Source organism: Calypte anna, chromosome 2, assembly GCF_003957555.1.
Source record: "Calypte anna isolate BGI_N300 chromosome 2, bCalAnn1_v1.p, whole genome shotgun sequence".
Lineage (NCBI taxonomy): Eukaryota > Metazoa > Chordata > Aves > Apodiformes > Trochilidae > Calypte > Calypte anna.
Window position 1 is genome coordinate 115711600 of NC_044245.1, and position 12625 is coordinate 115724224.

Below are 12625 nucleotides of genomic sequence, written 5' to 3' on the forward strand. Positions count from 1 at the left end.
AGACAGCACCTCAAAACCTCTGGCAGCCAACCCTACAGTGGGAACGAGGTGGAGGTGAGAAGCCCAAGAGCCTGCTCAGACACCTGCTAAAAACTCCGCAAACCAGAGGCTGCAGAGCCAGGGACATGGACACAGGGGGCTCCTGGTTGTGGGGAAAAACCTTGGAGTTTTAATATTAGATACCATATTAGATGCTACTGGATTCCATACATTTGTTTTTCTGTTCAATTAATACTCATTCCTCTTAGTGTGACCCAAAATCTCAGCAGGAGGGTGTAGGACAGCCACTTTTGTGTCTTTACACTGGCTGCCAGTGCTGCACCAAAAATCTAGCCCTTTCTCTCATTCAGTTTCATTGAGCCCAGCAGCATCTGGGCTCCCACTAAGCACAACATGCTCACTGCTCTGCCTGCAGATAACTCCACATATGCTCAGTCCTTGATTTTAAGACAGATTTATCTGAGCTCTTGTGTGAGAGAGACAGTAAAAGAAAATACCTTTTTCTTCTTTTTCTTTCTTGTCCTTTAGTTCTTAAAAAGAAAATCCAAAATATTTTACTCTCACCTATTTTTTACATTTTTTTCATTGACATTAATGAAGTTATTTTTAGACCCATGAATGGGAGGTTATATGGCTTTTGCCAGAGGCTAGCAAATGAACCTCTTTCAATTTTAGTTGGAAGCATGAGCTAAATAGGGTTTTGTTGTTATTGTTGTGTTTTTTTCTTAATAATCAGCTTCTTTTTTTAAAACCTTGTCTTAAAAAGGGAAAAAAAATAAATTTAGCTGTTCAGCTAAATTGATAAGTATCTAGCTGAATTTGCAAAAATGGAAAAGATAAACCAGTTCATACACCTAACCACCTTGCACAGACATTAATATTGTGACTGCTTAAAGACAAACCCAGTGTTTTACTTTGGTAAGTTTTCATTTCAGGAATCACATCATATGTGAAGGGGATTTACAAGAGAGAAAAGATTCCTGCAGCACTAAAGTTTGACACTTTTCACAAATATTTCAGGTTGTTTGAAATTGTTCCGATTTCCATTATCTTATACTGCCACATCATTTAGAAATAAGAAAGAATGGAGTGAAATGCAAACAAAATTAAATGTCAGAGGTGGCGAAAATAATAGCAATGTAAAACAAAAAATACAGAGTAAAAAGTCTCAGTAAGGTTTCAGGACAGCAATTACAAATGAGGTTTCATCAGGCTGCTCAGATCACTTGCTTTGTGGTTTGTTTGTTGATTTTCTTTTTTCTTTTATCTATTTTTCAGTGAGCTGGAGACCAGTCTTAATTCTAACAAAACTTTAATGTGTATGTGGGACAGACCTGTTAAATTTCTTTTGGGCCCTTTCATCAGTCTATTATAGCAAAGACAGGACTTCTAAACTGTCAGTTTAGATGGTTTGGGACTTCCTTATAATTATGCCAGTTTTGGGCATCCTTAGCCAATCTTTTCAATTAGGACAAAACCCACCACTACATAATAGTCTTTATAGGCTCATAAACCACCATACCACCCAAGATGTTAACAAGCTGGCATGTTTTGAGCATCAAAGATAGAGAGGAAACTGTGTTTACACGTTTGGCACAAAAACTAATGAGGAAAGTCAATTGGCCCTTTGTCTTGAGGGTCTGAAGAGCTGCACTCTAATGTTTGGTTTCTTGGTTGGCACTTGTTCAAGTAATCACTCGTGGCCTGACAAAGCAGCACTTGTGTTTTATTAGTGGCCATGCTGAACTCTCCTGCCTGGGCTGTGTTGTCTCTCAATAGAGCGCTGCACCAGAGGGCACACTTATTTGAAAACACTAAATCAGAGCATGATGATCTTTGCCCGACAAATACAACCAAGAGAGCAGAAAAAAATGTTGACAACAGTTCTCTTTTTGTTAGAGAAAGTGAGGGAACAACCACCGGTGTGTGTGTGTGTGCTTGTGTAAGAACTGTCCCGAAACACCGGTGACAGAATCAGCAAAACTTTGTTCCTGTGATGAGATACTTGGAGCTGGCTGCATTCACTCCATCCTTGAGAACAGCACATCAGCAAGGTTAAAATTCAAGTTGAGCACAGGCTGGAGAACACACAGAGAATTTTAATGTGTTGGGTCAGCCTGGCACAGGTGACAAAAGTTTGGGTTCATGACCAAAGAATTTGAAAGTCACTCTTTCATCTACTTGACTCAGGTAAAAGGCAACCCGCCGAGGATGGGACTTCTTTATCTCAGAAAACTTAAACCTTTAGCTTTCAAATACTTTTAAAAGCACAAACTTGTCAGCAAAATCGGGCTGAGAGTCATGATTTGGGAAACTGGACTTGTTAAACTCTTGGTACTCCTTGCCAGGAAGATAATGTTAACAAACTTAGAAACTGACTCACTGCAAGAGTCCCACTGACTGCAGGAAATAATTGCAGGGAGACAATTTAACTGTTTCACTTATGATGACTGTACATAGGAACCTTCACCAGTCTGGAGGTGGGAAAAGAAATGTCCAGAAAAATACCAAAATGAAAAATAATGACTAAATTGGAGATCTTTTGTCTTAGGAAATTATGTTTGAACCATCTTTTCCTGCACTTAGAATCTCCTAAGTAGGACGTATAAAATATATACAAGTTTTTCTACAAAGTTTCACATGCCACCTGCATTTAACTTCACTAATTTGAGCAAATCATCTACATATAAGGTGACTACCTCTAGATATTTTACATACATACTTAGCTTCACTTTTGTAGCTCTAATTTAAGGCATTTTCAAAAGCTGTGAGGACATGAGACAAATAGGAGATGGCTTCCACTTCAAATGCATTTTTAAAGGAGGAAAAAAAATCTCACTCGTTGTTTCAGTGATACTTGGGTATGGAATGAAATAAATATAACACTACGGCATGATGGAGAAAAAGTATATTTTTTTCCAACTGCAGTATATGTAATATAATTTTTAAACTTTTCCTCAATTAAATTAATGACTACTCATAGTCATACGACAATTTAATTCATACAAGTGGGAAAAAGGAAGTATAATAATGAAAGACACTGTGGCAGGTTAGGAAAAAACAAAAAGACCAAAGAAACAAAAAACAAAAACCCAAAACCAAACAGCAAAAACCCAAAAGAAAACCACAAAAGTTATTCTTTTAAAAAAGAAACAATTTGTCATTAAAATAAAAACAAAACAAAAGCAAAAACCGAAACAAAACAAAAAACCCCAACCAAACAAAACCTACAAAAACTGAAAAGTGGTCTGTGAATTTTCGTTGTGGTATAAAGATGCAGCAATCACCTCATGGGTTGCAGCTCCTCAGGTAGAAAAGATCAAAATATGATTCAATACACCCTTTTGAAAAATCTTGTGGTATCTCAAACAAGCTGAATATTACAAACACTGTAACAGAACACTCTCTAAACCTGTTCTGCAATGAAAATCGCTAACTGACCTGTTAAATCCTGCAACAGTTTTGGAATCATACCTGAAGGACAACAAATTGTATTTCTAGTACCTGTATGACTAGAGTCAGCTTTTATTAATTTTCATATTAGATTCTGGGCACGGTTTTTGGCTTTTAAAGGCACTTTTGTTAGTAAGTGTTGTCTCCTGCTCAATCACCAAATTGCAGCAGGCTATATGCAGTCTATATGCAGCTTTACTTTTGCATTTTTGTGTGCTAAAACATTGGCAGAGTGTGTATAATAACCATTTAGTACCATATAGTAACCATATAGTAAACCATTTCTGCATTTGGTTAGGTATTGTCAGTCACCTCTCAAGCTCCACCTCAGGGGAATAACCTATAGAATTATTGCAGGGCACTGAAAAGGATGTACTTACTATTTTAACACAAAATATATATTCTTACTGTAGTCCTCAGGCTCCTTGGCACATTCCTTGGGAGGTAACTCACAGAGAGTGCTCACTTGTGCTTTCTAACCTATCCTCTGTTGAATACTTAAGGGTTCAATATTAAAATCCAGATTTGGCAGGAAATAGCATCTTCCCAGTGAAGATCCAAAGAGAACTCCATAATTCTGGGGGGAATTGAGCCCAATATAGTCTCATGTGTATGTCCTCTTAAAATGTTAAAATAGTAGAATTTATGTCTTTGAGTCTGTTTTGGAGAAAAAAAGAAGACATCGTCTCTCTATTCCACAGTAAGGTTTCTTCCTGTCAAGAACCCAGCAATCCCCCTAAGAGTAGTGTGGAAACTGAATGATTATATGCAATTTATAGCTGAGGCTGAACCTTTTGAAAAAATCTCTATTAATTCAGACTTGTCAATACTTACATTTACCTAGGAGACCATCAGTTTCTATATTTTGTTTTTGTTTTCTCGTTTAAAATTTGCCATTTATTTCACCAACTGCAACGCTTTTTTTCAAACATTTCACAAATATTTCCTTTCCTGAAGGGAAACAGCATAGTACTCCCTGTTGACTTAGGGATTATCATTAACTCCTGCACAGTAGAGGTGTGAATTACACTTTAAAACATAAATAAGGCACGTAGCAGATAAAACTTCATAAAGAAATTTTCATTATTTTCTCCACGTTTACATCCAACTGGTAATCAGTATATTAAATATCTACACTTTCTGTCCCCACTGTTTCTCTGTACTAGATGATTTAAAAATCATTCAAGTGTTTTTTGAGAACTATGTATTACAGAAACCGTTTGTTGGTTTACAAAAGACTAATTGCATCGTGCTTCATGTGGACATCTTAGATGTTTTTTTTTTTTCTAAAGAGGAGCTCTAGATGGTTTATGGTTTCATTCTAACAGTAGTAGTTAGAATTAAGTCATGCACATAGAGGCTCTACTGAGAAACATGCAGCCTGAAGTAATCACAAATTTTAGGAGAAATTAAACACTTAACCTCAGCTTTAATGCCCTCTACGAAATATACTGATTTCTTAATTCCCTACTGTTTGTTTTTTTTCCAAACAGGGAAACTTCCAGGGAAAACACTGGGTTTCTATTGTTTTCATTGAAAATGGAATCTCCTTTTTTCAGCTGATGTGTTCATAACTTGCTAATCCAATATAAGCACAGATGCATGGAAATTATTTGTTTTGTGAGTTAAAATTTTAAAATGCAAATATCATTAGAGCTGGTTTTTGTGGTGCTTGTGTAGTATTAATACAAGGCAAATTCAGTAAAGGTAATATCCTCAGCACCTGCATCTATGAATTTTCCTTGCTAGTACAAAACCTAAGGTTTTTACCTATAAAAGAAGGAAAACAGAATTACTTGCTTCCAACGTGAAACCTATTACTGGTGTAGCACTTTTCAATATGAGTTATTTCGTGGAAGTTAAATTTATGACATGCTGGACTAAAGTGAGTGAAAAAGTGATATCACACTATCACACCATGAGAGTTACCTATAAAGGATGTGATTGTACAGCACTGCCAGCAGAATTATGAAGAATAGAAAATGTTTTCAGGAATGGTCATTTTTATGCTTAGCTTTCATGGAGTTTAGAGAAAAGGGAATTTCAGTGCTAAAAGAGTAAATGTGAGAAATGCCTATTTTATCTGTGCTGTTTAACCCAGTGAAAATACAGGTTCATCATGACAGTAGAATTATAACAATACAACTCTTTCTTAGACTTTCTTTGTTAGAAATTTATCTGTGCAGAAGAACCAATAAAGTAACCACCAGTATGTTTCCTAACAGTGAATCTTCTGCAACAGGGCTCTAGCCATTATTATGAATACAAATGCCTTTATGGATATATTTATTCTTGGACACAATTGGTAATATAGTGCCTGAATCAAATGAAAATAGGAATAAAATATTGCTGTATCATCTGAAAATCAATGGCACTTATGTTATAGAGCAGTACAAATCTCTGGACCTAGTAAAATGGAGATATTCATGAAAATGCCTCCAGTATAAAGCAGTACCGAATCTGATCAACTTCCACAAATACATTGTTTAGTTCTGTATTTTGTAGCAATTTCCTATAAGATTTAGAAAATATCCCTATGCTTCTAAACTAGCTGTTTTCAAAAGACAAGATACCAGAACATTGATTTCCATCTAACTTCAGATAACGCCCTCATTATCTTCATCAAGAACTAGCCAGTAAAGTAAACATCTAAACCAAGGTGCTGAATTCTAGGTTACTAAATCCAAATTTGGGTACCTAAGAAAAACAGTTTCATTTTCAGCTTGTGACTGCCCAGAAATCCTACTGATACAGGAGAAAACAGAAATCAGAATCTTCAGATGTTTACATTTTAGGATAATTTACAGTGCTAGTTTCAAACACTCCCATTTCAGTGTTTTGAATTATTCCTTCATGAGTCTTTCTTTACTTCTTTTTATTAGTTAATCGTTTCTCTTTGATTCTTCACTTTGAGTTCCGCAAGCTCGAAGCATACCCTTCACTTTAGGTAAATTATTTTTCCAGTGGAAGCATACTGAAGTGTCCCATTTATAATTCCAAGGCAGCAATGTAAATTCATCCAAATAAATTACAGTTAACCACTCACAACTTGTATAGACATAAGAGGGAGACTTATTGAAGTAAATATTTAAAAGTCTTTTTAGTCCAGATGGTACACTCAGAGCTTTTAAATTGAACCAAACTCAGGACATGGCACATCTACTTTGTTCTGCCTTTAATTTCCTAGCTATGTGCTGGTGGCAGAGGTACACGTGTTCAGAAGAATTTGCACTTGCCAGGAAGACTTGCAGGAGTGGCTTCAGTTCTCTCTTTCTTGCTAAAGGGAGTGGACTAAATCCACTCTACTCCTAAAAAGAGCTGGCAATGAAGTGTGAATCCTCTGGCCAAGACTCTTTCACAGAGTTACAGGGGTCGGCACAGGCTGACAGAGGGACTTTGCTTCCACCAGCAGCTCCTTGACCTTCCCATTTCTTCATCTGAATCATCCTGTCCACAGAGCTCCTCTCAGTGCAAATTGTGTGACTATCGAGTAGTGTGACATAGGCAGCTGAGGTCTTTCTTCCTCTCAAAAAGAAGAAAGTCTGGTTTTGCAGGGTCCTCCCCATGCTTGGATGAATGGATAAGCATCATCCCTGTGCACATACTGCCCTTAGTTTCACGGACTGAACATCATCACTGTAGTGGTCTAGGAAAGTAGGCACCTAAAGCCACAGCAGTCACTTATCTGTCCAAACTAGAGGCTTATTATTACATAAGATATGATTATTTTGTTGAAGGATTTGTCTAAAATATAAGCAAACAGAACACAAACACAATACTCTAGGTGTTATATATATATATATATATATATATATAATTCTTGCTCTCCCAAAGGTCCTGTATAGTTGTAGACCAGCCCTGGTGGATAAAAGCCCTAAGCCAGGTTTCTGAATGGAAAATCCAATTCCTGCAAGTTCGATTAAACTAGATAATTTTCTGTCAAACACACTAATTTCCAGACAGGTTCTTCTGATGTTTTCCCTCTGTTTGCAATTTGCATCATTAAATAGCTTGCTGTTTCAAAGCAGCCAGTAGTAAGGTCACAAGGTTTTATGTTAAATAGCAACATCCTCAGCTTTTTAAAGAAGAAACAGAGAGCAGCTGATCTGATGGCGCATAATTTTCTTTCTTTCCCTTTTTCTCTTTGGGGTGAGAAAAAGGAAGGATTGGAGCTTCTTATGGATCACAGACATTTCAGTCTGGAAGAAAGAGCAGATCTATAGGTCTTTGTGCTCTCGAAAGCAACAGAGAATCACAGGTGTCCTTGATTATCAAGAAATCTTCTTCTTTTCTAATGGTTTCCCCTTCTCTCCCTGGGAACAGCAGGTCATCTTTCGGGCATGAATATCTCATTTTAAGAGGCAGCAAATTCAATCTTAAAAGGAAAATTTAAAATAAAGGTATAACTCAAATTTGAAGATTACAAAAAAAGGCTTGGCTACATCGAGTCAGTCAGAAAGCAGGGCTCTGCTGACCTATCCAGGGTAAACAGTGATAGTAAACAGATGTTTCTTAATTAATTCTGACTGTGCTCTGTTTCCATATCTGAGGAACAGTGGTAACAGCAGAGCAAATAACGTGTGACACAAAGACACCTTCATTCAGTATTTCTCCCTGTAAAATTATTACCACCCCCACAACCTACCCCCCCTTCCCCAGCTTGCTTGCTTGCTTTTTTTTTTTTTTTTCATGGTCACACAATGTGAATTTGTGGGCTATAGATATCCTGAAGCAGCTTTTTGTGCCTCAGGAGGCTGACTGGTCACTGGAATTGGAAAAGCCTGAATTTCATAGCTCCAAGCAATTTTAACAGTTGCTGAAGAGACGTATTAGTAAATAAGCTGAACTGAGCACTGCATCAAAGGCTGCAGAGCTGAGCTGCCCGGACAGGGCAGGTCACAGCACACCAAGGCTCTGGGACACGCAGCCTCACACTGGAAGTGCTGCTGCTGACCTGCTCTGTGGCTCCACATCCACCACATCTAAAAGCAGTTTGTGAGTGTTCTTATATCACAAAAATGCACTCACATACATTTGGGAGGGGCGTGGCAAGAAAAGCTGAATGTCATGAAAATCACAGCTAAAACCAGTGGCTCTTGTATGGTTACACGTGTTCATACGTGTAGGTATGAATGTACAAATGAATGAACATAGGTTGTGTGTATCGATGGATACAATAAAGTCAGAGTAAATGCAGTGTTGCCTATGCCTCAGATTATGACTAATACTGTGAGTGGTATATCTAAAAGGCTCATGTAGTCATAAGGTTGTCAGTTTTAAAATGCTGATAGGTGGAAAAATGACAAGGTACTCCTGGAGACAGGGAAAACATGCTCTGCCATATGCACAGAGGAATATACAGATGTTCTGACCAATGTGGAAAAAGATAAACAGAATATATATCTCCATTTTGAAGAGCATATAATTGTAATTTTATCACTGAGGATTATTTGTTAGAAATTTAGTTTATGATGCATTGCACTCTTGCTTTGCTTTGCTTACAAGTCAGCAGCTACAATTAAGTCAAGTTGGAAAATTTAATTTGGTTTTATTCATTATCCATTTTTCCCCTTCCAGAGAGCCATGTGATGTAGCAGGAGATAAGAAATTATGCTTTGTCATTCAATATTTATTAAGCAAACTGAAATAGCCTGTTTTGTAGAAAACAAATTTTATTTTGCCTGTCATACTTGTGCCAGTCTGATCTGTTGTATAGTCTCACTGAACCCAGTGACTTTGAAGTATGTATTGTGTATACAAATGTCTTGCTGCAAGCAGTCCTGTACTATCAGCATGTGTGGAGACCAGCATGAACTTGCCATTCAGAGAAATACAGAGCTGTGAAGGAGGCGAAATATATCTGTTATCCTTTCTTCCTTATTTAGGTGCTGCAGAAGAATGTGAAAGTAGTTCAATAAGGCAAATGATCCAAGAACATTTCTTTTGAGTATGTTCTGATGTGTGCAAACATGACATATTTAATTAGTATTACATTCTATCTCTCATAAGAAATCCAAGATTTGAGCTAGGATAATTATCTTTTAACAACATACAGCTGCTAAACTTCTCAGGAATATGGTACCCAACATTGGTTCTTAGAGCACATCACAAATAACCACTTTCATAGTGGAACATTTATAAATGTCACATCACGGAAGAGAAAAACTGCTGCAGAAGAAGGGAAACATTTTCGTTCTTATAGATAAAGCAAGGCCTCAGAACCTCACACCTATGCAGAAAGCAAATGTGGTTAAAGGCAGAACAAACTAGCAAAAGCCTTGCATTAAATAGATCATGATTTTGCTTGTGGGTCTGTAACAGATGTGTTACTAAGGATGCTTTGTTTATCCAGTTGCAAGACTGTCGAAGAGAATCATTCCAGTGATGCTGCTTATCACGCTTTTAATTCTGCTCAGGCAAAACAGTTAGCTTTGAAAAAGCAATTTTTTTTGGCCCTACTCTATCTGGCTGCACAGAATTTTCAAAGCACCACAACGTTGTAAAAAATGCCCTTTTAATCAGATTACCCTTGGCGAACGTCCCAAACTCAGGCTGAAGTGCAGTGCTTGTGGTTTCTCAACAGCTTACACTAAGCCTGCACCATGGAAATAATCTACTTTTAAAACCCAGGAAACAAATCGACTGCACTAAGGACATAAGTCGCTGTCATTAGGGAGTGATTAAGCTAAACATTTTTATACACTCTGGTAGCCCAGTTTCATATTGTGTACTTCTGTGCCGAGAGAAAGAATGGCACCCCAAATGACTGCCTGTTTGATTTAGCTACCCCAAAAAAATCTAGTCTTACACAAATTAAAATTATTTTCCCCCTAATAATCGAAAAGGGAAAAAAAAAAGATGGAGAGAGAAAGAGATTTCCTTTTAATGAATTAGAAAATACAGTAAAATCAGCTTTACAAGCAATCATTCAACTGGGGATCATGAGTTTGATTAAAGACTATACACGATATTTTTTGACACACATTAGCCTCTCCTAAAAATCCTGTCACCTTATATTAAATTACTGCTACTTGTTTTATGCAAACATATTTCCTTTAATACATAATTTATATTGGAATTTCTGTGTGTTTTTGAAGAGGCAGCTACCATTTTTCCAATTTACCATTATAATGCTACGTCTTCAGCTTTCTGTGATGTAGTACTTTTCGCGTTGAGAAAATACAACATTGAGGTGTTTGAACAGAAATTACTCCACCTCCCCCAGTTTTCCTCTGACAAAACTGTAAAAAAGGAGTACGGATCTGACTCTGTCTAATCAAATTATCTGATGTCTGAGACAACCTTGCTATTTCGGTACACACAGATCCTATAGAAGAAAGGCTCTGGATGTCAGATCCTGGTGCACGAAGAGCAGAAGGTGTGTTTATAGGAGGGAAGGGAGGAGGGGTGTTTTTGTTTTCTGCAGAAGTCGGAGCTCAAGGTTGACACGGATGGGATGTTCAACTGGTCTGAGGTACAAATCAGGTCCATTCTTGATGCCCACATTGGGCACTCTGTTGCTAGTTCATTTCTAATCTATGAAACATGTCATTAATCCTCAGTCTGTCAGTCTCTTTTTGACAATAATTCAGTCTGACAGTTGAAGGATTAATATTTATTAAACACCCTGTGTTTTAGAAGTCAAAGAAATGCTCGATGCATTTCCGCTGCAAAATCTTCCAACTCGTAGCAAGCACTACCCCCAATCCCTTCATGCTCTTTAAAAGCCAAATAAACCCAACTGACAACACAATAGGAATAGCAGATGACCAAAAGAAATAAAACAAAAAGGAAAAAGAGAAAGTAATTAAAAGTAATCCTTCAAAAGATTTGATAGTGGATTCATTTAAGGTATTGCTCTGCCCAAGCATATGTTTTCTCACTCTTCCTTCCCTTTCCAGCCCTCCCCCTCCCTTCTCCAGTCATAAATAATTCATAACCTGATAAATATGCAATTTCAAAAAAGTGCAGACACGGCAGCACTGCATTAAAAAAAATAAATAAATAAATAAAAAGAAAAAGAAAAAGGCTTGTGCTTGTGCTTTTCACACAGAAGACCTGAGCTGCACTTAACGGATGACAGATTTTCCAGTATTCAGAAGCTGTATTATATATATGATAGGAGTGAGACGGTATTTCTGGTCTGATTCCTTGCTAGACATGTTGTGAATTGTCTGTGGAAAGCTGTAACACAAAACAAATGGTGTTGATGGTTTGGTTTGGTTTGGTTTGGGCTCCTTCTTTTCTTTCCTTTTTCGAAAGAAAAGATGAGGCGAAAAGCCACGTCGTGCCCAGCGTTTGAAGTTGGGCTCGCCACAGGTTTTCAGGTCACTGTAAAATTAGGGAGTGAGTACAGCTGGAGAAGGAGCTCAGCCACAGGCTTTCTCACAGAGCTGGTGAGGAATTTGCAGGTAGCGCACGTGTTGTACGTAATTCTCCAGCGATCCCACCGGGAAGGTCTCTCTCCTCCTGGAGTCCCCCGAAGCAGTGGCCACTTACGGCCATCCCGGGGATGTGCTCCAGGGGCCAATTTCACCGGCTCAGCAGCAAAGTGCTTTGCCTGCTGCTGCTGCTGCTTGCACGCAGGTGAAGCCCACCCGAAGTAAGACGCAGGATGAGAAGTGGAGTGGAGCGGAGGAGTACCTCCATTTTGTGGGCTAATTGCTTGATTACCAGGCTGAAACAAAATGGAGGAAGGATTTTTTTTTTTATTTTTTTTTCTTGTGCAAAAGCAGCTCAAGGCTGACGTGACAGAAGATATAAAGTATCAGGAGAAAAATGGTGCTTAAGGAGCATCAGTCATAAAATCACTAATATGAAATAGAAAATGAGAAATATAGATAATGTGTACACATTCCTACAGCTAATAGAGGCATAGGACTCAGGTACTGTTGATCTCTGGATTTAGCAACAGTTAGAACATAAAAATAATTCCAGCCCGTGAAGTGTAACCTTTTGGATGAACATTTAAATTGGAAACACCATGGGTAAGAAATAGACCTCAGCATTTAATTTGGACTGGCTAGTTGGAAGCCTGTATTTACTGTACAATAATTTCAAATTTAATTAAATAACGCTGCTGATGCCAGTCACATCAACACTGTAAAGATGATTAATTGCATGCTTAAATGAAATATAAACTGCCTTAAAAGTAACATCAGTGCAGGGTCCT